Source organism: Schistocerca piceifrons, chromosome 2 (assembly GCF_021461385.2).
Source record: "Schistocerca piceifrons isolate TAMUIC-IGC-003096 chromosome 2, iqSchPice1.1, whole genome shotgun sequence".
NCBI lineage: Eukaryota > Metazoa > Arthropoda > Insecta > Orthoptera > Acrididae > Schistocerca > Schistocerca piceifrons.
This window is the reverse complement of record NC_060139.1, coordinates 1,071,300,425-1,071,318,331: the sequence shown is the minus strand read 5'-3', so window position 1 is coordinate 1,071,318,331 and position 17,907 is coordinate 1,071,300,425. Positions and strand designations below refer to the sequence as shown.

The window sequence follows — 17,907 nt, the reverse complement described above, 5'->3', positions numbered from 1 at the left end:
CGATGTCGAACTCCAGTAGTAGAAAACTGAAAAATAAAGGAACATTGTATAGTTGATAAATGGAGAAAATATCTTCTTCAAAGAAGAAAATGTTTCTAAATTTCATTATTTTGCCTTCGTTTACGTAACTGGAATTCTGTATTTATATTTATGTATGAAAGGTATTAAACAGAATTTTTGTTGATAACAATTATTACTGAAGTAGCATCAAATTTAAATCACTGAGAGAATGCACGCTAAACCTACGTGGACTTACCTAATTATGTTATAGCGTCGCAGGTACAGGATTAACCAAATTTTTAATGTTCACCTTCCAAATATGTTATCTGAAATATGAAGCACATTAAACACGTGTTCATATAAATAAAATATTTTCAGTGGTCAGGATGGAGACTTTCATTTGTTTATTGATCGTCTAGGTGTCATTAGCATATTAGGCTTAATGAAGATAGGCCAGTACGGGGAACTGATGGCAAGCTTAGTGACCTAATGTAGCAGTCAGTAAGCTGGGGAACATTGCGTGGGTTCTCTGTCGTCCTTGCGTCCAGGGATAGCGCTGTCTATTACACGGCTGCGGTTCGGAAGTCTTTAGACCCTTTGTAACGTCTACTTTTAGCATGGAGACCATGATAAAGTGTACTTCAGATGCAATGTACTGTAAAAGGATTTTTTTGAAAAATTATGACAGTTATCTTATATAATATTTACGTGCTTCAATACATGACTGCAAAATGAACCGAAAAGTTCCTAAAATAAGTAAAAGTTGAAATAACTTAAAGAAACGAAAATTTGAAATTAATATTTTAATAAGAGAAGTGGTAAAGTTTCTTAGGTTCCTAATTTTCGCAGATGCAACGGGCCATAAAAGAGTTTCAGTTTAAGGCCGTATCTGCAGCATATATCTAAACCAGCGTGAATACTTTGACGGTATATAAGCACCGGCATGTAGGGAAGAGGTTAGTCTGTTCTTCGGTCTTAAGCGTTTTGATCGCCCCTTAAATTAGACTTAAAAAAGGGAAGCTGAATTCATGTGACAAGTCTGTTGTAGTATTTATTTTTTGTAAATACAAAAGCTGGGGATCAGGTTTCGTATACATAGCACATGTGTTTGCAAATAATAATACCTACATAACAGTTTCATATTTTAAATTATACTATAATTCATCTAATGGTATTAAGTGTAAGGTTTCTTCCAGTTGTGAATCACATGTTAGTTGAATAAATGTTTCGTACTCTTCCGCTGACATGGATGAGGGTCATGAGTTGGTAAATGAGAGATTTGTAATTCATTTTGATGTTTAATCTGATATTTACTTTGATTAAAAGCTTCACTTAAACCTTTCAGATTCTGAGTAAAGTCTTGAGTAAATGTATCTCCTATATCAACCCATTCCGTTTATAAATAAACTTTTATTGTTGGAAAGCAGTTGAATTACTTATCTGGGAAAGATAACATGTGACGGTATTTCTCATTCTGCGTTTGTTTACACAACATCTTTTCCTCCATTCCCATATCTTATTTCGTTGGAGAACGTAACATGTGCCGCCTCCTTCATGTAGAATAGCAGCTCAGGATTCAGTAGCTGGTTCTGAAAACATAACATGTGCCTCAGATGTTACCTCTTAAAACTAAACCTTAATTTGGCCTGCATGCGGAAGTGCATCACATTCAATGCGCAGAATGAAAAAAAAAAAAAAACAATATTGCTCCCACCAAACAGCAGATTATATCAAACCAGCATATTTATAAGATAATTATTGTATAGCCTGTTACTTTATTGTCATTTATTATTAAACTGTGAAATGTAATCGAGTATTGCAGAGGAATTTGAAACTATTTCTAAAATGAGGAAAGGAGTCGTGAATCGAGAGAAGTGTAAAATAATAGTAAACAGCAAGCTAAAGTGAAAGGATTTGCCCGCAAAAACATCAGGCATGGATGTTTCTGCAGGGAAAACTGGATAAGATTGCGGGTTGGCTCGTAATATTAATACTTAATTTAATAATGGTAATAATAATAATAATAATAAAATAATAATAATAATAATAATACTCAGAGCGCAGGCAAATGTGCACTTCTAGTTTGGACTGCAATGAACTTCACCTCTGAATAAATGCGACGCGAAGAAGAGATGCTTCGTAATTTTGCCTTGAAACTGGTATATTACAAATAGGATGTTGCCAGATATCGTATAAACGCACAGTTATCCATGTTTTAGTAATGATAATAATGTAATGGCAATAATAATAAATATTTTCTTCAACACTGATTACAATGATTTTCTCACACTCCAAATGAAAACAAAACTGTTGCCAAGGGGTTTCAATCGAAACAGAACCAAAAATCATTACTTCTGTCAACCAGTTTGCGAACAAGAAAGCATTATATACATTGATCACCCAGAATATTATCCCATTAAGTACCTCTTTCTCTTCGACCTACATTTATATCTGTGTTGTCCGATTGACATAGAGATGAGGAAAAAATACAATAGCCTTGAAATAAATGATTTATTTCAATCGATTCCCAAACGTGGACCATGGAACATGCCACCCTCTTTTTACATTTATTGTTTGTGCCAGACAACAAAACAATTAATTTGTAATCCCACATTGCACACAGAACACTGTTTCCTCACATTTTTCTTCGCATTGTACATTTTCTGTGTTGCTGTTGTGCGTTGAATCACATATCCGCTTTCAGAAGTCCTGAGTTCAATTGAATGACGTGAAAGGGATGATTTTGGATATGGTGGACGTCCTGCACTTTTCTGATCAGAAGCAGCAGATGAATGAACAAGATATGCCCTTGCCAGCGTCCTCCGGAATTCAAGCAATGGAATGTTCTTATTCGACAGGCAGTAGATGACGTGTGCGTTGACATCTAATGCACTGGTGAACAACTGGAAGTACCATTTCTTACCTCGAATTCTCACACGACAGTTCTGCACATTCCAGTCCCATTTGTCCACACCTCCCATATTATTGTTATATTCTGAAACCATTCTTGGCTGTGGAACTTGTACTTCTTTGTTCTCAGCTTTGCTCCATCTGTTTACTTGGCTTACTGGATGCACTGTCTCACGGTTTGACAAGAGCTTTACACAACTGTTATCCTTCCACATTACTGCCATTATCTCCGTATTCTTCTCAAATCTATAGTCATTCGCTCCTCTTCGTTTCTTCTTCATGCAGTTCTGAGATTCAAAATGGCTCTGAGCACTATGGGACTTAACTTCTGAGGTCATCAGTCCCCTAGAACCTAGAACTACTCAAACCTAACTAACCTAAGGACATCACACACATCCATGACAGAGGCAGGATTAGAACCTGCGACCGTAGCGGTCCCGCGGTTCCGGACTGTAGCGCCTAGAACCGCACGGGCACACCGGCCGGCTCTGAGATTCTATTGTACAGTTATTCATTCAGGTCATACGGGCAGTTCCAGTTGCCCTTACTCTTACTCCTGAGAGCTCGTGAAAAAGTTATCAAAATATATGTTGTGAAGCTCAGGAGTCTGCAGAAAATAAATTATATTCAACAGAACTGATCCGCCATGTCCCAGAACTGAAACATCACTTGTATCCTTCGATTTTCCTTCATAGACTGACATATGGTAACAGAAACCGCTCTGAGAACAGTACAAGGCCACTGTTTGAATCCAGATCTCACTGGTTTCCCGTGAATGAACTGTTTTGGTACTGGTGTTGATAATATCGTATCATTTGCTCATAAATGTTCAGGCTGTAGGAAAAACTTGAAATTTCATGAAATTATTATCTAGTAAATCAATCAACGGATGATTTTTAAAAAGGTTATTACTTTCGTCAGGTGGGATTCTGTTCAAACGTGTGTTATCATTGAAATAAAGGTGGCGCTTTATTTCCAGATATCTGTTGCGACTCATACACTGTCGTACAAATCTTATATCAGAGTCCGCATCTTCATTCCAGTATAGCTTTTCCTGCGGAAGAGCATGGTATCCAGTGAAAAGTAGTATACCTATTAACTTTTTTATGCCTCCGCTAGATAACTCATAGCTGTGATTGTTGTTCTGTGCATCATGCCAGACATTCTCATTGACAATCAAGTTCAATACCTGTTCATCGAAAAATTCGTCAAAGCACTCAACAGCAGATTTTCCTGCTACCAAATTGGATTTTCACTGTTCAATTTCTGCTGCATCAGGATAGGTTTTAGAGTAAGTGGCATCTTCTGTTGTCCAGTTAGAAGTGATAATAACTTTCACACTCTTCTTTCGTTGGCCTGCAAGTTCCTCATTTTCCTTTTCTCCAGTGGCATGAATTCCCAAGGAGCCTGGCACATCAGATGGACCAGTATTTTCAAATATATTTTCGTCGAGATCTTCACAGTCAGACATCTCACCTACACGATCTGGAAGGAGCTCGACAATGTCAAAGGTCTCATTCACATTATAATCGTCACCAAAAGAAGCCAGGAAGTTCGGGTCATTTACAATTTTTTCAATTCCTATCGTATAAAGTGCTTTAAAGCGACTCGTTGTGCCTGAGGAGCAAATAAAAGCAACATAAAGTTTTACATGGATACTGCCATGAGCCCCAAATGGGGATTGAAGGTCAGACAGGTGTCACGAAGAAATGAAATAGGTCTTTGAAATAAATGATCGATAAACAACTTCACAAACCGTTACTGAACACGTCTGTACACAGATAGTGGAAGTTATTTACATAAAAATCTAAGTTACGCTGTTTTGAAAATGTGCAACAATTGTAACGCTGAAAAACGAAGCTTCTTGACACAAATAAAAGTCTAAAACTCAGACGTTTAATAACAACTGAGGAAACTTCAATACAAGCGCTCGACCAAGGTGTGGACAGCAACAGGAAATTGTAGCATTTGCTGCCAGTATTATTAGAATTGCAAAATTTCAGTTACAATGACAAATCCACAAATAAGAATCATGGCACTTAATAGCTTAAGAACACCCATCTAATAGCCGGTATGTCCACCTTTAGCATGGATAACAGGGGCGACGTGTTGTGGTACGGAAGCAATGAGGCGGTGGTAGGTCGATGGAGGGAGTTGACACCATATCTGCACACAGAAGTAGCCTAATTCTCATAAATTCTCGGTAGGGGGCGATGAACTCTGCCGCCACGTTCAATCACATCCCAAATGTGTTCGTTCGTATTCAGTCCTGCCGAGTTGGGAGGCCAGCACGTCAACTGGAACTCGCCACTGTGTTCCTCGAACTTATTCATTACACTCCTGTCCTTGTGACATGGCGCATTATCTTGCTAAAAACGCCAGTGCCGTTGGGAGAACCTGATAATCATGAAGATGTGTACGTGGGCTGCAACCAGTGCACAATACTCCTCCGCTGTCTTTGCGCCTTGCACGAGCTCCACTGGCTCCATGGATATCCACGCGAATGTTCTCCAGGGCATAATGGAGCAGCCTCCATATTTTCCCCATCCGCAGTACAGGTATAAAGGAGCTGTTTGCCGGAACACGACTGATTCGCTCCTCCTATGAGCATGATGAAGAAGGTATCATCATCCATCAGACCATGCAACGCTCCGACACTGCGCCAACGTCCAGTGCCAATGGTCACGTGCCCATTTCTGTCGTAGTTGCCGATATCGTGGTGTTATCATCCGCACGTGCGTTGGTCGTGTGTTCAGACACACTTGCACTCAGCCACAGTTCTCCGCCAGTCCTATTTTGCCAAACTGTCCAGCCTACAATGTCCGACGTGTGTAATGAGGGATGGCCACCCAACCCCACGACGTTCTCCACGTGTTGAAGACACTGACTACAGCACTCCTCGAACACTCGAAAAGTCGTGCGTTTTCCGAAATGCTTTTACCAAGCTTCCGGGCCATCATAATCTGCCCTCGGTCAGACAGATCGCGTGCTTTCCTCATTCCACCTACACACGTACAGCACACTCAGTGTCCGCTCCTGTTAGCGGAGTGATCAGCGCGATGGAATGCCATATCTAACAGCCCGGGTTCGATTCCCTGCTGGGTCACAGATTTTGTCCGCTCAGGGACTGGGTGTTGTGTTTATCACCGTCATTTCATCCCCATCGACACGCAAATCGCCGAAGTGGCCTCCACTCAAAAGACTTGCACCAGGCGAACGGTCTAACCGACGGGAGGCCCTAGCCACACGGCATATCCATTTTATCACACTCACTAATACTATATGCACGGTCGATGTGTCTCACTAGCAGTCATTCCTGCCTAGGTTACACTGCTATCGCCTGGACGGGTCTATATCGACTGCAGGTCGATGGTCATAATGTTCTGGATGATCAGTGTCTATCTTCAGGGGTTTATTGAATCAAAATACGAGGGGCGTTCAACAAGTAATGCAACACTTTTTTTCTCGGCCTGTTTCAGTTGAAAAACCGCGGGATTTGTTGTGCGTCATTATCGGATATTCCCGCGTCAGCCCCTATAGTTTCATGATGTCCCAGTAGATGGCGCTACTACACGTAACCTTAGAAGTGGCGTCTGTAGCAGAGGTGCGTCCCAATCGCAGACCTGTCACTGCGTTTCTATAGGCGGAAAACCATAACATCAGAGATAATCATAAACGCTTGCAGAATATCTATGGAGACCTGGCAGTGAACAAGAGCACAGTGAGTCGTTGGGCGAGGCGTCTGTCGTCATCGCAACAAGGTTCCGTAAACCTGTCCGATTTCTCGCGTGCCGCACACAGCTGTGCTATGCTCAGAAAAGTTAAGAAACGATTTCAGCCTGTTCTCGCCTCAAAAATACGAACGAACGTCTCCTTCTCGCCTCACACACGTCTGTGCACCCGAGAGGAGCTCACAACACTTCATTACACTGTTCTTCCTCATCCAACCTACGGCTCAGAACTCGCACCTTCCGACTTCCATCTGTTTGGCCTAATGAAGCAGTACGTGGGTGACGGGGAGGACATAGATACATCAAGATGTAAGCACCACGAGGGAATACAAACCCTCTCAGTAAGGCGGTGAAGGACGTCGCATCGAATTGCGATTATGTTGAAAAATGGGGTTCTGTAGCCAGACGAGTGGAGAATAATATGGTGTATTGGAGACCTAAATAAAACCAACAACGTTTTGAGAAAAAATGTCTGGCACTACTTATTGAACGCCACTCTCACTAGAAACCGAAAAGCACCTGAAGACTCCAGCAAGCATAAATACCATTGCTACAGTTACTATGTAAATATTGAATCTGAGAGAAAAGAGATGTGCAAGAAGCCGGTAATTAGCCTACATGATATAACACTATGAAAAGTCTACTGTATATCGAAAATTATGTAAGAAAATGTGACTTAAGTAGAACAGCACATACTTCAAGACATAACAATACATCCAGCGAATTCATGCATTTATAAGATCATTTCCATTAAAAAAACTGCATTACTCAAAAGATCATTAACGAAAAGTGTTTTTCTGCTTCTCTTAACCCTAAAATTTTTGAACTCTGACAGTCGTAGTGAAATAATAGAGTATAATTTTTTCTGGAGTTATATTAACCAAAATTTCACCATATCACTTGGGAGGCCTGAGGCTGATGTTTGTTGTGAATGTAAACAACAGGTAATTAGAATTTCTGATCTGCATTTGAATGTCGAGAACAGGAGCGCCGTGGTGTCTCGCGTCCTGCGTGCAACTGCCACTCTACTGGGCACTACGTGCTGTGACGTCACCCAAGTCACGAGAAATAAAGAATCCCGCTACGAAATTGTGACGTCAAAGTAGTCGCCTTGCTCGACATACGTTGCGAACGCTCGGTTCCGTGCTGCGCCTACGAGAAATCAAAATGGCATTGGAAAGGTACTCACTAAAGGTCTGAACTTTGTCATGTGTTATCTAGATCTTGCTTTGATTTAAACGCGCGGGTAAGAATGATTAAAATAAGAGAAATTAGAGCTCTAACGGAAAGATTTACGTGTTCCTTTTGCCCTCCCGCCATTCGAGAGTGGAATGGTGGAGAAGTAGTATGAAAATGGTTCGATGAACCCTCTGCCAGGCACTTAAGTGCGAATTGCAGAGTAACCATGTAGATGTAGATGCGGATGAAAAAAAATCATGCGCAGAGGCACCAGGAGCTCCTTCACTCTCTCCCTCTCTCTCTCTCTCTCTCTCCCTTACAGTAACTACAATAAACTGCTCATTAGTGTACACGGAAGAAGTTGATATACTACCACATCATTTTACTTTTCTAATTTTTTTACTCTTTTCGTATTGTATATTTGAAATATTACATCGTCTCATCAGTTCTCAAACTACGCTTTTGCCATATCTTTTTCGTAGTCATAGTGCGAATGATCTATTGGAAAGTGAATTAGCTAATTCATAATATACGCCTGCTGTTACTTCGTGTTCTCTTCTTGCTGCTGGTTGATAGAACTTGCTTCTTGCAGACAGTATGACTCTATCCGAACATTTTAAAAATTCAAACAAAACTGTTTTGTACGGTACATGCTGTGCAGCCACTAGAAACTATCCAAACGCCGCCACCTTAAGATACATACCATCTGAACTTCTATTTCTCACGCTAAACAAATTTAAGTCTATAATCGGCTTTCGTCCTGATGAAAGTCGGAAACAAAATCTTATCCAGCGCAGTTTCAGGTGTCTCAAGATGATGTATTAAGTCAAGAAGTAGCGGATTGTACACTAATCCATTATACTGCCTGAGAACACGACTGTTCAGTGCAAATCAACTTCTTTCCTCTCATTTCATGAATAGGTGAATAGCTCCAACACCGCTCTGTCAACAGATGGAGTTCATTTCGCTTATATATTACAGGAAACAATAACACAGCGTAGTAGCGAATGTTTGGGCAGACAATTGCAAGATTAAGTATGCTATATAATAACCTGTGTCAAAAATTATATAAAAAAGTTGTTTTACTCTGCCACACCAAAGAGAGTTTGTACTCATGGACCACGTCTTAGCTGCGGTAAACTTCATTTAATATAAATAGCCCTGCATTTCAGTAGACACTTGGTGCGACTAAGGCACGATTTCTACTCATCACGAACAATTCTTACCAGCACGTCCCTCCATGGACAAGAAAATTTTGGAAATTTGTGGTAAGGACTATGGGACCAAACTGCCGAGGTCATCGGTCTCTAGGCTTACGCACTATTAAATCTAACTTAAACTAACTTACGCTAAGAACAATACATCCACTCATGCCCGAGGGAGGACTCGAACCTCCGACGGGGGGAGCCTCGCCCTGGACAAGAGCTAGCAATGTGTGACGGCCCCTTAATTACAGAACGTCCATGCACGACTCTTTTACGGAAGTCTGTACCTACAAAAAATCCACAGAATTCATTCTCCACACATCAAAGTGATTCAGTTAACTAGTAAAGCACTAACTTAATTTTATGCTTCACGAACAGCATTCAAAGCCACGCATTCCAAAAAACTTAAATGTCGCTTAACATAGGAAAAAAACAAATACATAACGACGTCACTAACGACCAGATAGATGCACAAGACATTATTTTAAAAAGTTTAGCGAGGAATCTACATTCACATTATCTAAAAGCATTCCGTGCCTCTTGGACAAATAGAAATACAAAAACGCAACTAACTAAACAACTAAGCACACTTGGATCAGAGTTAAAACACAAAGAATTTTTCCCATGTGGAATAACTTGAAAGCAATAACAGGTGAAATCTGGTCAAGAGATCAGTGAAATCGAGACCCGCTGGGTGCCAAATCACATAGTGCTCAAGTTTCACAGACACTGCATTAGATACTTAGATTGGAATGGTATGATTCGCTGAGCCGACACTGAGCTTGAGTTACTTAGTGATCCTTCTTCTACTCTACTAGTCTGTTTAATGACTGCTCGGCTCCAGACTGCCCAAGTCACCATAACAGTGATCAAATTTGTGCGTCTAGAAACACATCAATTGAACGGAAAGCGTCAAACGAGAATCCGTTTAGTTACTTAGATATTCCACATATAATTTGAACGATACTTTTATAGAAATTATGTGTATACAGTCATTTCACAGGATATGTGTACATGATTAGTTTTAACTTTAACAAAAGACATTAGAAAGTTAGCTTCTGCGAATAAGTGGTGGAGGACAATGGCATAACGGATGCATAGTTGAAACATTTGTGGGGATGGTTCACGGCAGTATACCCGAAAACAGACACCATACAAAGAGGCTGCCATCACCAACTACGGGATGCGGTAAGGACGCTCCAGATTTCTTTATATTTTTGAACAGACTGTAGAACATCTTGTAGGAAACACATAACACACATAACACATCGGTTGTAGTGTAAGCACTAAAGCGGGGGAAGTAAAAATCTGAATCAAGAGCACAGTCTACGCTTTGTAAGATCTTTTCTCACGATACATAATAAACAGACGACCTACACCATTGTAGACTATAAGAGAAAATCTCGGAAATGCTTGTTGTAGATCTCTAAGCACGCCCTTCTTCACACAATAGGGTATGGAGGCGTTGTCAAAACTTAGAACTAAGAATGCTTAAGGCCTGCCAGCATTCACCCCGAAGTTTTGCGTGAATCAATGCGATAAATCGTCCTCTTTATTGCGCGTCTATTCATTGATTGTCTAAGACTAAAGAGGATTCCAGAAAGTCAGAAAACTTAAAAAGTTGTCGAGATTAAGAAGTCCAAAGAGAGGGACGAAGCGGAATGTAAACCTCATGGTCTATTACTCCCATGAGTGCACAAGGGGAAAACTCAGAGGCGAATTTGTGTGATGGAGTGCGGATTACGGATGTATTTAACTAGAACTACTTTGGTTTTAAGAAGGTACGCTCGCTTGATAACACCATTAATCAATCATTCCACTTCACTTCGTAATTTGGCAGAGGTATACGGAGTTGAAATCTGACTGACGCTACATGCTCCTTCGAAAACCACTGGTGGCTGCAGTATTTGCATGCATATGAAACGTGAGGACTTATGACACTCTATACAATAGCCTCCGATAATACAGTAGGGGAGGGTAGGTGAATGAGCCATCATAAGGCTGTGAACAGTATTAGTCATGGATCCCTACAAAGATCAGTCTGTACGCCACTTTTGTGGACATAAACATCGAACTCCTTTCACACTTATGATGAAATTTGAAATTTAATCACAACATGAAGATGAAGTATCATCTAGAAATTGTTGCTGCTGGTTATCAGAACCCGCCACAATTATATATTAACCGTTTATGAGTTTCGTGTTTGTATGGCTGCACCGTTTCTGATGTGACATATACAGAAAAACCTTGATGATGGCGCAAGAGGGGTATAACCATGTAGGTACAGTCACTGTCTGTAATTGAAGGCATGTTCCCAACAGACGTTAGTGTCAGATACTTTGATGCTTTATACTGCCTCAACAACGGCGAAATAGAGAAGGTCCTAATGTTGACTACTTACTGAATCATCTATAAAATCCAGCAATGGAGATGACGGGTGGATACCTTGCAGAGCAGCCGAAACTGGTATGTACGTTGGACAGACCTACAAAATCTCCTTAAATGTACGCGAAAGCTTCACCACGTCAAACCCCAAACCCAGCAGATCCATGGTTCGCGTACTGATTGTGGACATCTCATATGTAGTACCCGTAGCGGTCGCGCAGTTTCAGACTGAAGCGCCTATAGCCGCTCGCCCACTCTGGTCGGCCCCCGAGAGAATGTTATACTCAAGCGCAATTTGTAGAAACCACTAAGAACACACAGAAGACAGTCACGGAATGATTGATGCGAGCAGGATGAAATTAGTGAAGTTCTACTTTCAGCAACACCAAAGGCCCTGCGCGCGGCAGCAGAATGTCGCCATTACCCACGTCCCCATTACCTATCAGGAGAGCTTCCGTAAAGTTTGGAAGTTGGAAGGTAGGAGACGAGGTACTGGTAGAAGTAAAGCTGTGAGGACAGGGCGTGGGTCGTGCTTGGGTAGCTCAGTTGGTTGAGCACTTGCCGGCGAATCGCAAAGGTCCAGAGTTCGAGTCTCGGGCCGGCACAGAGTTTTAATATGCCAGGAAGTTTCATATCAGCGCACACTCCGCTGCAGAGTGAAAATCTCATTCTGCAAACGATGGTGTGCTTGTCTACATTTATGTAAGTAAACAAATAAAATGAGCTGAACTTGTGACACCTGCTACACAAACCACAGAGTAGCAACAAAGTACGATTTCTATGTGTGGCTGTCGGCCCCTGTTAGCTGAGTAGTACTCTTTTCGGCGGTACATATACTAAAATTGGAACGATACAGAGAAGATTAGCATGGCCCCTGCGCAAGGATGACATGCAAAATCGTGAAGCGTTCTACATTGCCGGTACGGTAGCACGGCGTGTTCGGTCAGAGGTTTAGCTACCCTCTGTAACAAAAAAACTGAGTGAACGTATCAACAAAGAACCTAAACGGGTGTCATCGGACATCCGCCCCGAACAAATTCAACGAACGATATAGAACAAAATGAGATAAAAAAGAAAAGTGGTCAGCGCGGCGGAATGCCACTCCAAGGGGCCCGGGTTCGATTCCCGGCTGGGGCAGGAGATTTTCTCCGCTCAGGGACGGGGTGTTGTGTTGTCCTCATCATCATTTCATCATCTTCTCCGACGCGCAAGTCTCCCAATGTGGCATCGAATGCAATAAGCACTTGCCCTCGGCGGCCGAACATCCCCGAATGGGGGACTCCCGGCCGACAATGCCGTACGCTCATTTCATTTTTTTATGTGTGGTTGCTGACAATTTCATCGCGGTCGCAATGTAGTGGTACATTTGGGACTGAAGTGCTGTATATGTCTGAATTCTTCATCTAACACGTGTCCTTGAAACATCGTAAGTACGCATTCGTGGCAAAGGGGCGTCTGTCTACCGCCAATCCAAGATTGTCAGCACCTCCGTGAAGTCAAACAAACCCATCACCGTTCGTGCTGCCCTTCGCTGAATGCGTCTTATTTGGTGTCGATCCACCATACTTGGGAGTAATACTTTTAAACAGGAAGTACGAGTGATTTTTAGGCACCGTTTGCAGATGAACTACATTTTCGCACTCACCTAAAAGAATGGCTCTGAGCACTATGGGACTTAACTGGTGAGGTCATCAGTCCCCTAGAACTTAGAACTACTTAAACCTAACTAACCTAAGGACATCACACGCATCCATGGCCGAGGCAGGATTCGAACCTGCGACCGTAGCGGTCGCGCGGTTCCAGACTGTAGCGCCTAGAACCGCTCGACCACCCCGGCCGGCGCACTCGCCTAGCAAATGAACTTAAATCTGCTGTCTGCTTTACCTACGGCTCAGCTCCATGATCATTTCATTTCAGTTCCTCGCTGGTATTGATTGCGTATTTCTAGATTTCTAGAAACCTTCTGACATTGTACTACACAAGCGGCTTGTAATCACATTTCGTGGTTATGGGATGTCTTCTAAGTTATCCAACTGGATTCCTGTTTTCCTGTCAGAGAGGTCGAGTAAAACAGTAGTGATTTCTGGCGTTCCCCAAGGAGGCATTACAGGCCCTCTGCTGTTCGTTACGTTTGTAAACGACTTAAGAAACAATCTGAGCAGCGACCTTAGGTTGTTTGCGGGTGATGCTATCGATTATCGTCTAGCAAATTCATGTTGTTGTTGTTGTGGTCTTTAGTCCTGAGACTGGTTTGATGCAGCTCTCCATGCTACTCTATCCTGAGCAAGCTTCTTCGTCTCCCAGTACTTACTGCAACCTACATTCTTCTGAATCTGCTTGGTGTATTCATCTCTAGGTCTCCCTCTACGATTTTTACCCTCCACGCTGCTCTCCAGTGCTAAATTTGTGATATCCTGATGCCTCAGAACATATCCTACCAACCGGTCCCTTCTTCTTGTCAAGTTGTGCCACAAACTCCTCTTCTCTCCAGTTCTATTCAATATCTCCTCATTAGTTATGTGATCTATCCATCTAATCTTCAGCATTCTTCTGTAGCACTACATTTCGAAAGCTTCTATTCTCTTCTTGTCCAAACTATTTATCGTCGATGTTTCACTTCCATACATAACTACACTCCATACAAATACTTTCAGAAGCGACTACCCGACACTTAAATCTATACTCGATGTTAACAAATTTCTCTTCCTCAGAAACGCTGCAAATTCATCACAAGACCAAAACGAATTGCAAAACGATTTAGATAAGATATCTGTGTGGCGAGGAAATTGTAAATTGACCCTAAATAATAAAAAGTGTGAAGTCATGCAGATGAGTTCTAAAAGGGAACTGTTAAACTTCGGTTGCACGATAATTTAGTCAAATCTAAAGGGCGTAAATTCCACTAAATACCTAGAAAACACAGTTGCGATCATCTTAAATTGGAAACAACACTTAAAAAATGTTGTGGGGAAGGCGAACCAAAGACTGCGTTTTATTGGCAGAACCCTTAGAAGATGCAACATATGCTCTAAGGTAACTGCCTTCCCTACACTTGTTCGTCCTCTTTCGGAGTACTGCTGCGTTTTGTGGGATCCTTACCACACAGGATTAACGGAGAACTTCGAGAAAGTTCAAAGCAGGGCAGTGCGTTTTGTGCTATCGAGATATGGGGGACAGCGTGTCACGGAAATGATTTATGATTTATAGCAGTCCGTTAAAACAAGATGTTTCTCTTTGCGGCGGTGTCTTCTCACGAAATTTTAATTATTTACTTTCTCCTGCGAATGCGAAAATAGTTTTTTGATGCCGATCTATTTAGCGAGAAACGGTCATCATAACAAAATAAGGGAAATCGCACGCAAAGGTGTAGACGTTCGTTTGAGAGTGGAATAACAAACAATTACTGTGACAGTGACTCGATGAATCCTCTGCGAGGCACTTAAGAGTGATTGGCAGAGTAACCTTGTAGATACAGGTGTAGTTGTAGTTGTTACACTCAGGATTTGTATGAGATGACTGATTCCAATTGTGACGCACTGACACTGTGATCATAGGGTTGCATGAACGAGAGGTCTTCCACGAAGAGTGGAGAACGCACAAAAACGTTGCAGGTCTATTGGAAGCGACGGAAGAGACTCGTTCCAGTAGAAGAAATGAAACCCCGCACTATCGTGTAGGCTTTGCTGGATGGGGTGGAATGTTAATGTTTAATGCCCTCGGTGGCACCGGTAGGTGTAACAGGTGAGGTCTGTTATCAGCGTTCGGTGCCCTGAGGACACCTGGGCTGTGCAGTAGCAGCCTCCTCCCCGCTGTGGGGTTCTGGGATGGGCCGGGGCGCCGCAGTCGCTGGTTTACGACGCCCGGCGGAACAGTGAGTCTGGAGCTGGAATGTGGGGCCCACCGCTGAGGGTGGCTGCAGCAGGCGGCGATGTTCTACCGCCACTGTGCGCGGACTGCTCTTGCTGTACCTCTCCCCCGTTTCTGGAGGAGCCGAGCGAGGCGAGTGGGTGTGAGGGGGTGAGGGGGCGGGGTGCCCTGGTGGGCGGGTTGTGTCGTGTGCGCCGTGCGGGCCGCGCGAGGCGGGTTTTACAGTCCGCCGTAAAGCTGCGGGCCGTTTCTGCGTGCTCACCACCCGACCCTCTTCCCAGCCGTTCTCTCACTCGAGGCGTACACGTCTAGGTGTGGCAAAGCATGGGAAAGCAGTAATAGTTTTATCCTGTTTGCTCTTGAAAAGCTAAATTCTAAACTCGTATCGAATTGCAATCGACCAAATACACTATCCGATCACAATACCTGGGCACGTATTAGCTGACATTAATACGAGATGTGCGCGTTTATGACAGCTTGAACTCTACGGGGGACCCTTTTAGTGATGTGTCTGAATTTCCGTGATGGAACGGCAACTCATTCCTCCTCTAGAGCTGAAACAAGCTTTATAGTTAATTTACTTATTTATATACTAGCCGACAAACCCGGAGTTCCTGGGTATTCATTTTGCCAATTTTGTTAGAAACGGAACCTAAAAGTTAACTCTCTTTGTAGTGTAAAATAGAAAATATTTCATTGCGACATATTGCTAAAAACACCTTCGAAATTATGAAACAGTAGTACAAAGAAATGCGCATAACGTACAAATGTAGAAGTGCGCACAGCTGCTTCCCGTGTCTACGACGCGATTTTGTAAATGTCTCTATGGCAACTCCTCTTCAAGATCTATGGAAGGCAATTGTTCTCGCCTACAGCCGTTTGCGCTTCACAGATAGAAGCTGTCAAAATCGCTGGCAGATACCACGGGCTTTCATAAGTTGCTTCGATTGTAGGAGTGTCTTAGTGGACAAGAATAAATGTATTAAAACTTAATGCATGGTACGACATTTTCCTTACAGCTCAGCGTTTATGGCGTCACATTTCTCGAATTATGAGTGGTATAATTAGATATTTCTGTAGGTGCATCCAGTGTGACATGTGGATATTCTCTGCGAAATATGTCGCGTACAGAATCACTAGCAATGGAATAATAAATATAAACGTCATGCATGTTGCGACAGTTTTTCACGCATCTCAGTGTTTATGACGTCATATCTCCTGAACGAGTGTGATACCACGATATAATTTTGTTGGTGGACACTGTCTGAGAAGTTTATTACCTATAGTATTTGTAGTGTGACAGTAATAAATTTAAATATCACGCATGACGCGGTTCTCTCCACCCTTATGATTGTTTATGACGTCATACTTCCTGGAGTACGATATGTAGGTGCTTCTTACCATGACAGCGATCGCTACCTAACAGTGAGAGACATATTTATCAAATTCGGTTGAAATCTATGTCGTTTAGAAAGAGATGTTGAACACACGTACTGTACATACATACCTATAAACATACATACATACATACACTATGAGATCAATAGTATACGGACACCTGGCTGAAAATGACTTACAAGGTCGTCGCGCACTCCATCGCTAATGCTGGAACTCAATATGGTGTTCTCCCACCCTTAGCCTTGATGACAGCTTCCACTTTCGCAGGCATACCTTATATCGGGTGCTGGAAGATTTCTTGGGGAACGGCGGCCCATTCTTCACAGAGTTCTGCGCTGAGGGGACGGATCGATGTCGGTCGGTGAGGCCTGGCATAAAGCTGGCGTTCCAAAACATCCCAAAGGTGTTCTATAGGATTCAGGTCAGGACTCTCTGCAGGCCAGTCCATTACAGAAACGTTATTGTCGCCTAATAAGTCCGCCACAGGCCGTGCATTATGTACAGCAGATCTATCGTGTTGAAAGGTGCAGTTGCCATCCTTGAGTTGTTCTTCAACAGTGAGAATCAAGTTGTTGTTGTGGTCTTCAGTCCTGAGACTGGTTTCATGCAGCTCTCCATGCTATTCTATGATGCGCAAGCTTCTTCATCTCCCAGTACCTACTGCAGCCTACATCCTTCTGAATCTGTTTAGTGTATTCATCTCTTGGTCTCCCTCTACGATTTTTACCCTCCACGCTGCCCTCCAACACTAAATTGGTGATCCCTCGATGTCTCAGAACATGTCCTACCATCCGATCCCTTCCTCTAGTCAAGTTGTGCCACAAGCTCCTCTTCTCCCCAATTCTATTCAATACCTCCTTATTAGTTATGTGATCTACCCATCTAATCTTCAGCATTCTTCTGTAGCTCCACATTTCGAAAGCTTCTATTCTATTCTTGTCTATACTATTTATCGTCCACGTTTCACTTCCATACATGTCTACACTCCATACAAATACTTTCAGAAACGACTTCCTGACATTTAAATCTATACTCGATCTTAACAAATTTTTCTTCTTCGAAAATCTTTCCTTGCCATTACCAGTCTACATTTAATATCCTATCTACTTCAACCATCATCAGTTATTTTGCCCCCAAATAGCAAAACTCCTTTACTACTTTAAGTGTCTCATTTCCTAATCTGATTCCCTCAGCATCACCCGACTTAATTCGACTACATTCCATTATCCTCG

At 42.4% G+C, this 17,907-nt stretch overlaps 1 non-coding gene across 1 annotated transcript; it reads left to right on the top strand.

The window, feature by feature from the left end:
• Nucleotides 1-12,222: 12,222 nt before the first annotated feature.
• LOC124778148 lies at nt 12,223-12,329 on the top strand. Its single transcript, XR_007015862.1, has one exon. It is a non-coding gene; the product is annotated as a U6 spliceosomal RNA (small nuclear RNA).
• The last annotated feature ends 5,578 nt before the right edge of the window (nt 12,330-17,907 follow it).